This window comes from Scyliorhinus torazame, chromosome 5 (assembly GCF_047496885.1).
Source record: "Scyliorhinus torazame isolate Kashiwa2021f chromosome 5, sScyTor2.1, whole genome shotgun sequence".
NCBI classification, from domain to species: Eukaryota; Metazoa; Chordata; class Chondrichthyes; order Carcharhiniformes; family Scyliorhinidae; genus Scyliorhinus; species Scyliorhinus torazame.
In genome coordinates, this window is record NC_092711.1 from 77168421 (window position 1) to 77185038 (window position 16618).

Consider the following 16618-nt stretch of genomic DNA (forward strand, 5'->3'; position numbering starts at 1 on the left):
TGGAAGCACCCAGAGAAAAATAGAATAGAGGGAAAGATGGAAGGAGAGACAGAAGAAAGTAGTGAAGACGAAGGGGGACAATCAGTGTTAGGGGAACAAAGAAAATCAACGCGGAAAAAACACAAACCTGTGAAGTTTCCAGCTGAGGATAGGAGAGAGAAAAGGATGCTCCCGGTGATTCTGAAGGGTGGCAGACTGCAGTATATCCCTTGGTCAGGTCAGGATTTGCCTAGTTTAATTAATGAATTACCCAATATTTTGGATGGAGCTGGAAGGTGGATTGGACAGTTGGAGGCAGGAATGGTGGGAAAAAGGATGGCACTGGGCGACATCAAAGCTCTCCTGACAAAGGTGCTAGGAATGGACCAAATGGCGGAAGTAATGAGACGTGCTGGCATCCCGACCGCAGCTTATGACCCAGAGGTAGATGGGACACTCATGGACCCGTATCGCCATGACATCTGGCAGGCACTGCGGGATATATACCCCAACCGAATGGATGTAAAAACCCTAAGGGGAGAGCCATTGGGTGAGGAGGAGAATGCAGCTGTGTATGTGGAAAAGCAATTAAAAAGATGGAGAAGGGACACGGAAAGGGACATTCTAATAGACCCACTGACCAACTCCATGTTCCGGGCTGCAATCCTAGAGGGCTTGCCAGTCTCAGCTAAGACAAGACTGGAGGAAGTAGTGGGCTTGGACTCAAAAAGCTACCGAGAGTTTGTGGATTATGTTGCCCATGCAGTAGAAAGACATCGCAAAGATGAAAAGAATGCAGACAAACAGCTGAAGGAGATACAACGTAAACTCCTTCAGGCACAATTGGAGGAGATCAAAAGCAAGGATAAGATAAAGGCAAAAGAGGATCTCGCACCCAGAAAAATAGCACCGATGATGGTGGAGCAAAAGTCAGAGGAAATACCTGCACCAATATTAGGGGGGAGCGGAGATGGAGGCCGGCCCATCATAACCTATAACATTTCTGCCTTCCCACTGTCCATGAACCCAGAAGCCTATGGCCTAAATTATCAAAACCCATACGCCCTGCAAAGTCAGACTGACTGGAATAGAAATGGGAAAGGACAGGGAGGTGGTAGGCCACCCTATCAGAATCAGAGAGGACAGGGACAGGTTAATCATCAGACTCCGAGACAGGGACCATTGCCTGGCCCTTCAGGTGTGTGTTGGGGGTGCGGGGAGGCAGGGCACATAAAAAGGAATTGCCCGCGGAATTCCCACAGGCAGGGAGAAAACCAGCAGCAGACAGGCCAGCAACTGATCCAAGTGTCGCCGAACAGCATCCCGATGTTTCAAGGGCCGGTAAACCATCAGAGTTCCCCATAGGGAGGCCCAGAGAACCCCAAAATGGTAGGACAGTACGTACAAATAACAGAAACCGCAGAGCAGGAACCTATAGTTAACGTTAGAGTAGGAGGGATCGAGGTCCCCATGATGATAGACACCGGCGCCACATGTACGTGCATACAAACGAAATATGCGGATCACTTACCATTGTCAAACCAGTTTGTAAAAACTGTGGGGTTCTCGGGGAAAGTAACATTAGCTCGAATGACGACGCCGGTGCCTGTTACCATTGGGAATAAGACTACCCATGTACCTATTTTAGTATGTGATAAAACTCCTTTAAATCTATTGGGAAGGGATGCAATCCTAGGTCTAGGACTGAAATTAGAATGCACTGAACAAGGAATTGATTTGATGGGAATGTATCCACTTGAAATACCAGGAAAAGAAAGGGTTAATGTATATTGGTTGGGAGATATAGAGGAACAAGTTAAAAAACAGATATGGGAAGTTTGGGGAAAACTTATAGACGCCTGGATACCACAAGCCAAATGGCCAAGAACAGAATTACACAGTACAATGATATTTGATGAAAAGCAGGAACCTGAGGTACAGGAGAAATGGGAAAGGGAGGCGGGACGAGAACAGGAAATAAAGTCAGGAAGTATTTTAATCGGACTAGAGGGAGCGGCCCTCACAATCGTTAGGAATGAATGGGTTGACAAATGGTTCTCTGTATCTGGAGCGGAGCCACATGTCACATTGAAAGTGAATCCGGGATATAGATCAAAAGACCTAGGACCAATGGTGTTGAGAGCACAAGACTTAGAATTTGTCCAGACAGACAATGTAGGTATTTGGACGTCCAACGATGGACAAATGATGAAAATAATTTTGGATGTTAAGATGCTTGGGAAACCAAAGCAAATAACAATAGGAGTGCAAATTGAGAAACAGGAACTGGAGTGGAGAGAGAGTTTAGAGCGGGATTTGAACTCCCTCCCGCAGGAGTTGTGGTCCAGACAGGACACGGATGTAGGGAGGGTCAAAACCGCTAATCCAGTTGAAGTCAGATTAAAGACAGGACGCCAGGGGCCTTATAGGCCGCAATACCCAATCAAGACAGAAGCAATTGAAGGAATTAGAGAAACGATTAAGGGATTGATAGAAGCAGGGGTATTAAAAGAAACCCGGAGCAGGTGTAATACACCGCTGCTACCGGTAAAGAAGGCGGACGGAGAAAAATGGAGATTGGTGCATGACCTCAGAGCAATTAATGAGGTAGTGGAAGATATGCCAGTAGAGGTTCCAAACCCTTACACCTTGTTGACAAATATACCACCTGAAAGTAGATGGTTTACTGTGATAGACCTATGTTCGGCATTTTTTAGTGTGCCGTTAGCTCAAGAAAGTCAGTATCTCTTTGCATTTACGTTCGAGGGGAAACAATACACATACAATAGGATGCCCCAAGGATTTAAACACTCCCCACATGTATTCAATCAGGTGTTGAGAGCAGATTTAAAAGGAGTGCAGTTGGAAGGAACACTGATACAATATGTGGATGATTTATTATTATGCACAGAAACACAAGAACAATGCAGGAAGGATAGTTTAAAACTATTGGAAAGACTAGCAGAAGGGGGCCATAAAGTATCCAGGAAAAAGCTGCAGCTGTGCCAGAAAAAAGTAGAGTACTTGGGAAGAGAAATATCAGCAGGGCAGAAGGGGATAGCTTCTCAGCAGATAGAAGCTGTACTAAAAGTTCCGAAACCACAGACGGTGGGACAAATGATGACATTTTTGGGAATGACAGGATTCAGTTCAGAATGGGTGGAAAGCTATGCGGAAAAAACGCAGGCACTACGAAAGGTAATGAAGGAGGCAGGGTGCGAAGAATTAAGAACCAAACTAAGATGGGATAAAGATGCTTCAGACGCATTTGAGAATATAAAGAAAGAGATGGCACAGGCACCAGCATTGGCTTTACCGACCTATGACAAACCCTTTGACTTATTTGTGAGTAACAGAGAAGCCGGATTTGCTACAGCAGTGTTAACGCAGGAAAATTGCAAGGGTAGACGAAGGCAGGCTGTAGCATATTACAGTACCAAGCTAGACGACGTAGCAATGGGATATCCTCCGTGCTATCAAGGCCTGGCAGCAGCTTGGTGGGCGTACGAAAAGGCAGCTACAGTCACAATGGGATATCCGATAAACATACATGTGTACCATAAGGTAGCTGAATTGATTGAAAAAGGGAAGTTTGTTCTGACGCCGGCTAGAATTCATCATTTTCAAATGCTGACCACATTCCCGGACATTACGATAGTGAAGTGTAATAGGGCCAACCCAGCTGACTATATGCCATTACCACATGAGGGAGAGGAGCATGAGTGTGTAAAAGAGACAAGAGTGTTTATGAAACTGAGGAAAGACTTGAAGGCAGATAGATTAAGCACAGAAGAGAAGAGGACGTTGTACGTTGATGGTTCGTGTTATAGGGATCATAGGGGAAATCATGCTGGCTATGCAGTAGTTGAACAGAGAGGGGAATCATTTGAGGTAATAGAGGCAAAAGAATGTGAGCAGCCATGCTCAGCCCAGTTAGCGGAGCTTGAAGCACTGACCAGAGCATGTGAGTTAGCAAACGGGGAAGCGGTGGAAATTTATACTGATTCGGCCTATGCCCACGGGGTCTGCCACCTGTTTGGGGCAATATGGAAGCAAAGGGGATTTATGAAAAGTGGAGGAGGACCAATACACCACGAAGGTCAAATCAGGGCTTTAATAAGGGCCATGATGGGTCCAAGGGAATTAGCCATAATTAAGTGTCAGGCGCATAAAAAGGGAACGGATAGCATCACACAGGGAAACACCAAAGCCGACAAGGCAGCTAAAGAAGCGTCAGGATGCATTGAGGCTACGATAGCCCCAGTAGAAATAGCAAGGCCACACCCAGGGCCAGGTGTGGGGAATATCGAACCTCAAATCACATTAGACGATGTGGCACAGTTACAGGAGGAAGCCCCTGTAGCTGAAAAGACAATGTGGAAAGATAGAGGAGCAATACAGGGACAACATGCCAAAATATGGAGAAATGGGGAGGGATTGGTCATAGCACCCACATCATTACTAACCATACTAATCAGCGAAGCACATGGAGTGGACCACTGTGCCAGAGGAGAGGTGGCTAGAAAGATCAAGAAAGAAGGATTCTGGTCACCATACCTGCAAAACTCAATTGACTACATACTAAGTCAGTGTGAGGTGTGTGCTCAGAATAATATCAGGAAGGGCATTACTGCCCCAATAGGGCATATACCCATTCCCGAAGGACCATTTAAACATCTATGCATGGACTATGTGGATATGGGAAAGGTGGTGAGGGGGAAAAGATACATGCTAGTGATTATTGATAGATTCAGCAGATGGATAGAAGCAACACCATCCAAAGATCAAGGATCTGGAACGGTGATTAACTTCCTGTCAAAAGAAATTATCCCAAGATTTGGCATACCCATGCAATTAAGTTCAGATAATGGATCTGCTTTTATAGGAAGGGCACTGAGAGAGACGCTCTCAGCGCTCCGAATAAAGCAGAAGTTTGGATGTGTGTATCATCCTCAATCCCAAGGAATGGTGGAGAGAGCAAACGGGACCCTTAAGGCTAAAATAAGCAAAATTTGCAGCGAGACAGGGAAAAACTGGATGGATGCTCTGCCATTGGCTCTAATGCAATACAGGAGTCAGGAAAACAGAATCACACATTTGAGCCCACATGAAATGATGACAGGAAGAGTAATGCCGGTGCCAAAGATCAGGGGAGCAGGGGGCCCCGCGCTGGAATGTTTAGATCAGGACGCAAGGGAGTATGTACGACAATTAACTATTATACATAGAACTATATTTGAACAGGAAAAGGCCAAGGAGGAGGAGAGCCCTGCAACGGAACACCAGATTAAACTTGGAGATCAAGTATACATCAGGAAGTTCCGGAGACGTTGGAACGAACCGAGACGAGAAGGACCGTTTGAAGTCACCAAAGTGTCTCCCACGGCGTTGCAAGTAGAAGGCAGTACACTGTGGTATCACTTGAACCATTGTACCAGAACGATAACAGGGGTAGGGGAGAGAAGGGAGATTGAAGACAGTGGCAGTGCGGATAGAAGTAGCAGCGAGGAAGAGATAGAACTACACGGGGAGAATCGTGGGGAGGAGGAACAGAGCCAAAGTAGAACAGAAAGAGTAGAGGATGATGAAAATAGTTCTGTGCATGAGCTGGCTGATGATACAAATGCCCAGCCTGGGCCTGTTAGTCAAGGTGCCGGGGGAGGTGAGAACAGGGAGGGGGCCTCGTTCCCCACCTGGGACTTGGAAACTATTTCCTTTGAGGACTTCATTGACCCGTAACAAAGGAAAGTGGGATGCAGAGGACATAAGGGTGCAGAATCAGGAAGGTGGAGTATTAAGACAAGCAAGACGTAAACGGTCAGTGAGCACAGATACTATGTGGGAGAAAGCACAGAAAAACATCTGGTGGAAATGGGCTGAGTATACTGGTAAGAAAAACAGTGATGGGAAAAACTGTGTGATATGTGCGGCAGAAAGACCACGCACCCAAGTAACTGATATACCGTGGGGATCAGGAGACTGTTGGACCATGCTGCTAAAATGGAAAAAGGAAAATTGCCGTACATATAACACATACACACAGACATATACGCATAAGAATCAGACTTACACGTATGAGACGATAAACTGTTCAGGATCCGCATGTGATAACCTTTGTAAGGGGAAAATGCCGAGGTGTCAATTCCTATGTATCCTGCGTGCTGGGGCAAAAAAGCGCACCTACCATGTGGCCCACGATTGTCCAATATGGCCAAAGACGGCAATGGACGCGGCCCCAGAGGAATGGAGGGTGGAGCCCAACTTACAAATCCAAGATTGCTATTGGAGGGAAGGCAGCACGGGAAGTAGTTTGGGAAACTACACAGGACAGTGTGAAAGGATTTGGGATATATCCGACATTCGTAGTCTGCTCAACCCTGCTGTTCCCGCCCGGACAGGGGGAATGCCACCCGCTCCTTATCTATTAGAAAATCAAGTAAATCAACTGGCCGATCTCTGGTGGCTTTGTGGCCCGGAAAAAGGGCTGCTGGCTCGATTACCACTGGATTGGAAGGGACTATGTGCCCGAGTTATGCTGGCCCAGAGCACTGTGATACTGCCGGTGGAAAACGGCATTAAATCACAAAGAATTAAGAGGGCATATACCCTTGACCCTAACGTACAAATGGACGCAATTGGACAGCCCCGAGGCATCCCGAATGAGTTCAAAGCTAGGAGTGAAATAGCCGCGGGGTTTGAATCCATCCTTTTTTGGATCACACCCAACAAGAATACTGAGTGGATCAATTACATCTATTATAATCAGCAGAGGTTTATTAATTATTCAAATGCTGCCCTGGAGGCCTTGGGAGAGCAGTTGGATGCGACCAGCAAAATGGCGTGGCAAAATCGACAGGCATTAGATTGGCTCCTGGCAGAAAAAGGAGGTGTGTGTGTTATGTTTGGGGATCAGTGTTGCACATTTATCCCTAATAACACTAGTCCAGAGGGGTCATTTACACAAGCCATGAATAAGTTAAAGAATCTTGCGAAAGAAATGAAAGAAAATGCTGGGTTTGGACAGGGGGTATGGAGTTGGCTGGATAGAATGTTCGGAAGATGGGGGGCATGGTTTGCCAAGGCTGGAGCTGTAGCAATCACATCAATAATCATTCTGGGATTAATATTTTGTTGCTTTCTACCCGTCCTGAGATCCTTCCTTACCAGGGTGGCAGCACGGCAGATGGTGACTCGGGTGATACGCAATTCTCGCTCAAGAGGAAAAACAGAGGAATGGGGAAACTTTGAGCCGCCCCCGCTGAGTGAATTTACCATGACCTTGGTCGAAGTTGAAACTCGTCACTCTGTAAACTAACTACGATAGTGGAAGATCGTCTGGTGACAACGATAAGCACCTTGCTGAAATCCGCGGGGGACCAAGAGAACTTAGTCTGTACACAGGAATCAGTCTTTTTCCCTTCCCTCGACAAGAGTGGGAAGGTTTTTGGCTGATGACTGTCAGGAGCAGGCAATCTGGGGGAGCAACCCAAGAATCAGAACCTGGATAAACACATTATGATAAAGTTAGAATAGGGGCATTGATCCCTGACCAAAGTATTCGGCTCCTCCACATTGCCTGCAAAGAGTGATTAAAATAAAAATGCGAATGGGATCAAGCGAGGGGGTTATTTGAGCTTGGTAATTGAGATGAGGCTAGAAAAGCCTCAAAGGGGGGACATGTTGGGAATTTGTACTGGATATTGTATGAGCTAGGTATGGAATTCAGAATCATAGGTTTTAGTGAAATGATAAAGCAGATTTAGGTGAGTAGTGAAATGGGTATGTAACCTATGTAACCTAATGTAATTTAGAGTAACCTCGTGTGACCTAACGTAATCAAACATAGAATAGATGACCTAATGTAATCAAGTATAGTTGATATGATCAAAGCAGAAGACCCAGAAAAGTAGTATAGCAGTCACTAATTAACGAAGGCAAACAATAGTCACTTGGGGGAACAATGAATACTGCTCAGTGGCTCACTTTAGTAGTTGACCATAATAAAAAAGAGAGATTAAAGCGAGCAGGTGTTTCCACACATTCGGCCTAAGTCAGCTAAACCACGATTGTTGCACAAGTAGAGAAGTGTAGATAAGGGCAAGAGTTATAACCACCATGGTTTAAGAGACAAAGAGAGGACTTCCGGGTGCGGCTATGCAGAGCTAGGTCGCATATTCGGCAGCTCCTGCTTGGAACGGACTTTTGGGCTCTTTTACAGGGCCCCCACGGCATTTGTTTGACATTTCCCGGTGTGGGAAGAAGGCGGCAATATTCCCCCGACAGTGTCCCCCAGGAAGGGTATGTCTCTTGGTTGCCAGACACACGCAGAAACAGTGAAAGATTTGGCTGCAACTACAGGATAAACAGGGCCTCTTCCAGCATGCAGGCGGGGGAAGGGCAAGCTTAAAGCTGCAAGCTGACCTGAGGGCCTGTATCAAAGGTGAATTCTAGCAGCAGAGGGAACAACTGTGAAAAGACCTCATCAAGGCCACTGAAGGGACTTCCGGTTGCGGTGATGCCTAGCTAGCCGCACGCTTCGGCGGCTCCAGCTCCGACGGACCTTCGGGCTCTTTTAAGAGCCTCAACGGGGAATTTTTCGACGACGCAACCCGGTGTGGGGCGTGTGAGAAGGGAGTCCCCCCCAAACGAAGGAGGAAAAAACCGGCGGCGGCGGCTGCAGCGCGAGGAATCGTCGACCAAAGGGTCAGAAAGAGAGAAGTACAAGATGGCGGCGGAGAAAGCGCAGGCGACATGGGGGCCTGAGCATGAAATTGTGAGACGGTGCGTGGAGCTGCTGAAGAGGGAGGTGCTGACCCCGTTGCTACAGGCAATTGAGGGGCTCAAGGAGACATTAAAGACCCAGGAGACAGAGCTCCGTGTGGTGGAGCAGAAGGTGACAGATATTGAGGACGAGATCCTGGGCCTGGCGGTTAAGACACAGACGCACGAGGCACTTCATAAAAAGTGTACTGAAAGGATCGAAGCCCTAGAAAATGGAGCGCGAAGGAAGAACCTTCGGATACTGGGTCTCCCTGAGGGTGTGGAAGGAGTGGACTGTGGAGCGTACGCAAGTACGATGCTGAGCTCACTGATGGGTGCTGAGGCCCCTACGGGCCCCTTGGAGGTGGAGTGGGCAAATCGGATTCCGGCGAGAAGACCAAAAGCGGGAGAACCACCCAGGGCGATAATCGTGCGATTTTACCGCCTTAAGGATAGAGAAGAGGTCCTGAGATGGGCTAAAAAGGTGCGGAGTAGCAGATGGGAGAATGCAGTGGTACGGGTATACCAGGATTGGAGTGCGGAGGTGGCGAGAAGGAGGGCGAGCTTCAACCGAGCCAAAGAGGTGTTGCATAAAAGGAAGGTGAAGTTCGGGATGCTGCAGCCGGCAAGACTATGGGTCACGTATCAGGAGAGACACCATTATTTCGAGACGGCGGAGGAAGCATGGACCTTCATCAAAGAAGAGAAATTGGATCATAACTGAGGGACTGATGCTGCAGGAAATGTTATTGTTAATGTTACGGTGGAAGTTAATTGAGAAGTAAACAGGGAAGGGGGGAGACATTGGGGAAATGTGGGCGCCGGTGAGGGGGGAAAGACGGGACATAGTTGGAGAATGGGGAAGGGGAGGGGGAGGGGAAAGGGAGCTGCGCCATAAGAGGCGGGTCAGGTAAAGGGATGTTCCCGCACCAGAAAGAATAAGGCGAAAAGACAGGCGCAAGGCGGATGGGAGTTCCCCACATGGGGAGGTCGAGGAGTGAGCAGGAGTAGCCGGGGTCAGTTGAAGTCAGCTGACTTACGGAAGTAATATGGGGGGAGCAATCAAGCTAGAAAGAGATCTAGCGGGGAGGGGAGGAGGGAGGGAGAAGGGGGGGGGGGACAACTGGGTTGCTGCTGCGGAAATCCAAAAGGAAATGGCTAAAGAGTGGGTGGGCGGGGATGGTGTGCGACGCTGGGGGAGCGAGCGGGAGCGCGGAGGCGGGATATGGGACTGGCCTAGAGAAGGTAATGGCTAGTCGACACGGGAGGGGGGCAGGTAGCCCCCGAGTGAGGCTGATCACGTGGAACGTGAGAGGCCTGAACGGACCGATAAAAAGGGCCCGAGTGCTCGCGCATTTGAAAGGACTAAGGGCAGACGTGGTTATGCTCCAAGAGACGCACCTAAAGGTGGCGGACCAAGTTAGGCTAAGGAAAGGATGGGTGGGACAGGTGTTCCACTCAGGACTGGACGCAAAGAATAGAGGGGTGGCCATTTTGGTGGGGAAACAGGTCGCATTTGAAGCAAAGAACATCGTAGCAGATAGCGGAGGTAGATATGTAATGGTGAGTGGCAGGCTGGAGGGAATGGAGGTCGTGTTGGTTAACGTGTATGCCCCAAACTGGGACGATGCGGGATTTATGAGACGGATGCTGGGGCGTATACCGGACCTGGAGGTAGGAAACTTGATTTTAGGAGGGGACTTTAATACGGTGCTGGACCCGGGGCTAGATAGATCCAGCTCAAGGACCGGAAGAAGGCCGGCAGCGGCCAAGGTACTTAAGGGGTTTATGGACCAAATGGGGGGAGTGGATCCATGGCGATTTCTTAGACCTAGGGCGAGGGAGTATTCCTTCTTCTCCCATGTCCATAAAGTGTACTCCCGGATAGATTTTTTTGTTTTGGGAAGGTCGTTGATCTCTAGGGTGGAAGAAGCTGAGTACTCAGCCATAGCGGTTTCGGATCATGCCCCACATTGGGTGGACCTGGAATTAGGAGAGGAAAGGGAGCAGAGAACACTCTGGCGATTAGATGTGGGACTGATGGCGGATGAGGGAGTGTGTGCAAGAGTGCGGGGGTGTATTGAGAGATACCTGGAGGTCAATGACGACGGCGAGGTCCCTGTGGGAGTGGTATGGGAAGCACTAAAAGCGGTGGTCAGAGGAGAGCTGATCTCCATTGGGGCCCACAAAAGGAAAACAGAGGCCAAGGAAAGGGAAAGATTACTGGGGGAGATTTTAAGGGTGGATAGGGAATTTGCAGAGACCCCGGAGGAGGAATTGTACAGGGAGAGGAGACGACTCCAGACGGAATTTGACCTTCTGACCACCAGAAAGGCGGAGGTACTGTGGAGGAAGGCACAGGGGAGGAGGTATGAATATGGGGAAAAGGCGAGTCGCCTGTTGGCTCATCAATTGCGAAAGAGGGCAGCAGCGAGGGAAATAGGAGGAATTAGAGACGAAAGGGGAGACACGGTGCGAAGGGCAGGAAAGATAAATGAGGTGTTCAAGACCTTCTATGAGGAACTGTATAGGTCTCAACCCCCAGAGGGAGAGGAGGGGATGCGGCAGTTCCTGGACCAATTGAGGTTCCCGAAAGTGGAGGAGCGGGGGGTGGTAGGCCTGGGGGCACCGATTGGGGTGGACGAGGTTATTAAGGGACTGGGAAGCATGCAAGCAGGGAAGGCCCCAGGACCAGACGGGTTCCCGGTGGAGTATTACAGAAAATATGTGGACTTGTTGGCCCCGTTGATGGTGAGGACGTTCAATGAGGCCAGGAAAGGGGGGACTCTACCCCCGACGATGTCGGAGGCGACGATATCGTTAATTTTGAAGAGGGATAAAGATCCGTTGCAGTGCGGGTCCTATAGACCCATTTCATTGTTGAACGTGGACGCCAAATTGTTGGCAAAGGTGCTGGCATCGAGGATAGAGGACTGTGTCCCGGGGGTGGTGCACGAAGATCAGACAGGGTTCGTAAAAGGGAGACAACTGAATGTTAACGTGCGACGACTATTAGGGGTGATAATGATGCCCCCAGTGGAGGGGGAGGCAGAGATAGTGGCGGCAATGGACGCAGAGAAGGCATTTGATAGGGTGGAGTGGGAGTATTTATGGGAAGTGTTAAGGAGGTTTGGGTTTGGGAACGGGTTTATTAGCTGGGTTAGACTTCTTTATGGGGCTCCAACGGCAAGCGTAGTTACAGGTCGACATAGATCGGAGTATTTCCGACTATATAGGGGAACAAGACAGGGATGCCCGCTGTCTCCATTGTTGTTCGCGTTGGCAATTGAACCTCTGGCCATGGCGTTGAGAGACTCCAGGAAATGGAGAGGGGTGATTAGAGGGGGAGAAGAACACCGAGTCTCGTTATATGCGGATGACCTATTGTTATACGTGTCGGACCCAGCGGGGGGAATGATAGAGGTTATGCGAATTTTGAGGGGGTTCGGGGATTTCTCGGGGTATAGGCTAAACATGGGAAAGAGTGAATTATTTGTGATACATCCAGGGGACCAGAGTAGAGAGATAGAAGGCTTGCCTCTAAGGAAAGTGGAAAGAAACTTCCGATACCTGGGGATTCAGATCGCTAGGAGCTGGGGAACCTTGCACAGACTTAATCTGACACGGTTGGTAGAACAAATGGAGGAGGACTTCAAGAGGTGGGACATGCAGCCTCTATCGCTGGCGGGCAGGGTGCAAGCAATTAAGATGATGGTCCTCCCGAGGTTCTTATTTGTATTTCAATGTCTCCCTATACTAATCACTAAGACCTTTTTTAATAAAATAGACAGGAGCATCACGAGCTTCGTGTGGGCAGGGAAAGTTCCGAGAGTAAGGAGGGGGTTCCTTCAGCGTAGTAGGGACAGAGGAGGATTGGCACTACCGAACTTGGGCGATTACTATTGGGCCGCCAATGTGGCAATGATACGTAAATGGATGATGGAGGGTGAGGGAGCGGCGTGGGAAAGACTGGAGAGAAAGTCCTGTAAAGGGACGAGTTTAGAGGCGCTGGTGACGGCGCCGCTACCGATCTCACCTAAAATGTTTACCACGAACCCGGTGGTGGCGGCAACATTGAATATCTGGGGACAGTGGAGGCGACAGAGAGGGGTGCGGGGAGCCCTGGTGGGGTCCCCAATCAGGAACAACCATAGGTTCGCCCCAGGAAGAATGGATGGAGGATTTCAGAGCTGGTTCCAGTTGGGAATTAGGAGGGTGGGAGATTTATTTATAGATGGGACTTTTGCGAGCTTGGGAGCATTGGAGGAAAAGTATAAGTTGCCCCGGGGAAATTTCTTGAGATATATGCAGGTGAGGGCATTTACTAGACAACAGGTGAGGGAATTTCCATTGCTCCCGACACAGGGGATACAGGACAGGGTGCTTTCAGGGGTGTGGGTCGGAGAGGGCAAGGTGTCAGAGATTTACCGAGAGATGAGGGAAGAGGGGGAGGAGTCGGTGGGCGAACTAAAAGGAAAGTGGGAAGAAGAACTAGGGGAGGAGATAGAGGAGGGTATGTGGGCTGATGCCCTAAGCAGGGTAAATTCCTCTTCCTCATGCGCCAGGCTTAGCCTGATTCAATTTAAGGTGCTACATAGAGCACACATAACGGGAGCAAGATTGAGCAGGTTCTTTGGAGTGGAGGACAAATGTGGGAGGTGTGGCGGGAGCCCGGCAAACCACGCACATATGTTTTGGGCATGCCCGGCACTGGAAGGGTATTGGAAGGGAGTGACGGGAGTGATTTCGCGGGTGGTGAAGGCCCGGGTCAAACCAGGCTGGGGGTTAGCTCTATTTGGAGTTGCGGAAGAGCCGGGAGTGCAGGAGGCGAAAGAGGCCGACGTTGTGGCCTTTGCGTCCCTAGTAGCCCGGCGCAGGATCCTACTCATGTGGAAGGAGGCGAAACCCCCCGGACTGGAGGCCTGGGTAAATGATATGGCGGGGTTCATTAAACTGGAGCAGATAAAGTTTGCCCTGAGAGGATCGGCTCAAGGGTTCACCAGGCAGTGGCAGCCATTTCTCGACTACCTAGGGGAACGTTAGAGGGAAGACAGATGACCAGCAGCAGCAACCCAGGGGGAGGGGGGGGGGGGGGGGGGGGGGGAGGGGGGGTTTAGTTTAGGTCAAAGATAAAGGGGTTTTGTTACTTGTGTATTGTTTAAAATTTCTGTATTGTTATTGTTGTGTTTGCTTTGTAAGAGGGGAAAAATTGTTGTTTGGGAAAAAATTTTCAATAAAACATTTATAAAAAAAAAAAAAAAAAAAAAAAAAAAAAAAAAAAAAAAAAAAAAAGAGACAAAGAGAGGAAAAAGGAAGCGACCAATCTTGAATAAGACAGATAAAAGTCAACTAAAAACAATGGTGGCCAAAGCAAGGTCCGGCTGTAAAGTAAGATAAGAAAGATAAGAATCTTGAGATACGGAGCTGAAATGTACATAAAAAGACTGTAAGCCTGAGGGCTCATCGGATTGTTCCGGACATCCCGATTTTATTCTCTTGTGCTAGGTGAATAAAGTCTAATGCTTGGAAGATCGCGGCTCAGACTCTCTGTTTTAATCGGTGTGAACGAATTGTCGTCCTGGGGAACCACGACAAAATCTCCCCTAACCCCAGTAAAAGGAGTTTCCAAAATCCATCACTCTTCGAGTCCAGGATAGAAGTTCCAAACATTCTCTCCCTTTGTTGCCAGTCCCAGGATTATGTAATGTGGGTAATACTTGCTTTGGAGGCAGTTCAGTGAAGTTTCACTAGTCTGATTCCTGGGAGGGGAGAGTTTGTTTTATGGAGCAAGATTGAGCCTGTTTGGTCTGTACCCGATGGAGTTTAGAAGAATGAGAGGTAATCTTATTGAAACATTCTGAGGGGTTTTGATGAAAGAATATTTTCCCACATGGGGATTCAAGAACTAAGGGGGACAGGTTAAAGATAAGAGTTCTCCAGTTTGACACTGAGATAAGGAGAAATGTCTTCCCTCAGAGGGTCATCAGTCTGTGGATAAAAGCAAATTACTGCAGATGCTGGAATCTGAAACAAAAACAGAAAATACTGGACAATCTCAGCCGGTCTGACAGTATCTGTGGAGAGAAAAGGGAGCTAACGTTTTGAGTCTGGATGACTCTTTGTCAAAGCTGAGTTTGTGGAATTCTCTTTCCCAGAGAGTAGTGGCGCTGGGTCACTGAATATACTCAAAGCTGAGTTTGTCTTTTTTTATCTACTGGGGAGTCAAGTTTTGGGGGCAGACAGGAAAATGTAATTAATGGCACATTCGGATCAGCGTTTATTGAATGGCAGAGCAGTGTCAATTGGCCGAATGGCCTACTCCTGCTGCTAATTCTGATGTTATTCTTCTTCTGTTCTTCGGATTGCCACACATGGCAGTCCCACCTCCCCCCTCTGGAGAGGCCTGTCAATCATCGAGACAATGATTTTCTCTCCGGGTCACCCGGATCCTGAAGCACCGCCTCTGTTACGTCATCAAGGTGACCCCCTCAGCTAAACAAAGATGGCGGCCGTGGAACTGGGCCTGATACCGAATAAAAGCTCCGCAGCTGCAAACGCGGGATTTGCAGGGTCTTATTCCGGCCTTGTGACCAGCAGGGGGTGTTTATGAAGCCTTCACTCCCTCCCCACCCCGACTCACGGCTCCATTCCTCCCTCCGCCTCACCGACTCTCACCGCCCGAAAGAACCACTCCCGCACTCGCGGACCTCCGATCAAAGTGACACTGCGCATGCGCCAGAGACAGCCCAACATTGCGTCTGCGCACTGGGCTCCTGTGGAGTGTATCGGGCACATTCGCAGCCGCACGGAATGGTGGGTAATGTCCGCACCATTGAAACTGCAAACAGTAAATACAAAATAACTTGGTTACCAATTAATAAAAACAATCAAGCAAATTATTGTCAATGGGTATTCTGCTATTCTCCATTTCTCAAGATGATTCAATGCTGCTCTCCCGTGGAACAATGCAGAACTTAAGGTTTTTTTGGCGTGTTGGCCTTTATTGGTAGAGGGATTGAGTTCCGGAGTCAGGAGGTCATGTTGCAGCTGTACAGAACTCTGGTACGGCCGCATTTGGAGTATTGCGTACAGTTCTGGTCACCGCATTATAGGAAGGACGTGGAGGCTTTGGAGCGGGTGCAGAGGAGATTTACCAGGATGTTGCCTGGTATGGAGGGAAAATCTTATGAGGAAAGGCTGATGGACTTGAGGTTGTTTTCGTTGGAGAGAAGAAGTTTAAGAGGAGACTTAATAGAGGCATACAAAATGATCAGGGGGTTGGATAGGGTGGACAGTGAGAGCCTTCTCCCGCGGATGGATATGGCTGGCACGAGGGGACATAGCTTTAAACTGAGGGGTAATAGATATAGGACAGAGGTCAGAGGTAGGTTCTTTACGCAAAGAGTAGTGAGGCCGTGGAATGCCCTACCTGCTACAGTAGTGAACTCGCCAACATTGAGGGCATTTAAACGTTTATTGGATAAACATATGGATGATAATGGCATAGTGTAGGTTAGATGGCTTTTGTTTTGGTGCAACATCGTGGGCCGAAGGGCCTGTACTGCGCTGTATCGTTCTATGTTCTATGTTTTTTTCCCCCCAACGGGTCCTTCCTCTCTCCTCCCCAGAAGATGCAAACTCTTGCTGGGTTCAATCCCAGAATCAGTAATTCGTCCACCTTCTCCCCTCTTGCTCGTGATACTGAATGTTCAGTGTTTTCTAGAATGATCCAGCACAGATGGAAGTCACTCGGCACATCATGTCTACACTGACTCTGGACAGGATCAGGACCTTTCCTGGTTAAATTCCATTTGCCATTTTTCTGCCCACATGACCAGCCCATCTGTATCATCCCGTAATTTAAGGCTTTTGTCCCCGC

General features: G+C 48.7%; 1 protein-coding gene across 2 annotated transcripts in view; it reads right to left on the reverse strand.

Moving 5' to 3' along the window:
• Positions 1-15451, reverse strand: part of LOC140421424 (uncharacterized) — a 31544-nt gene extending 16093 nt beyond the window's left edge. Inside the window, exon 1 of one of the 2 annotated variants that reach the window (XM_072506122.1) lies at positions 15405-15451. The gene's annotated coding sequence lies outside the window, so the exon portion shown is untranslated. Of the gene's footprint in view, positions 1-15379 lie in introns of both variants that reach the window. The other variant, XM_072506121.1, reaches the window with a different exon arrangement.
• Positions 15452-16618: the final 1167 nt, after the last annotated feature.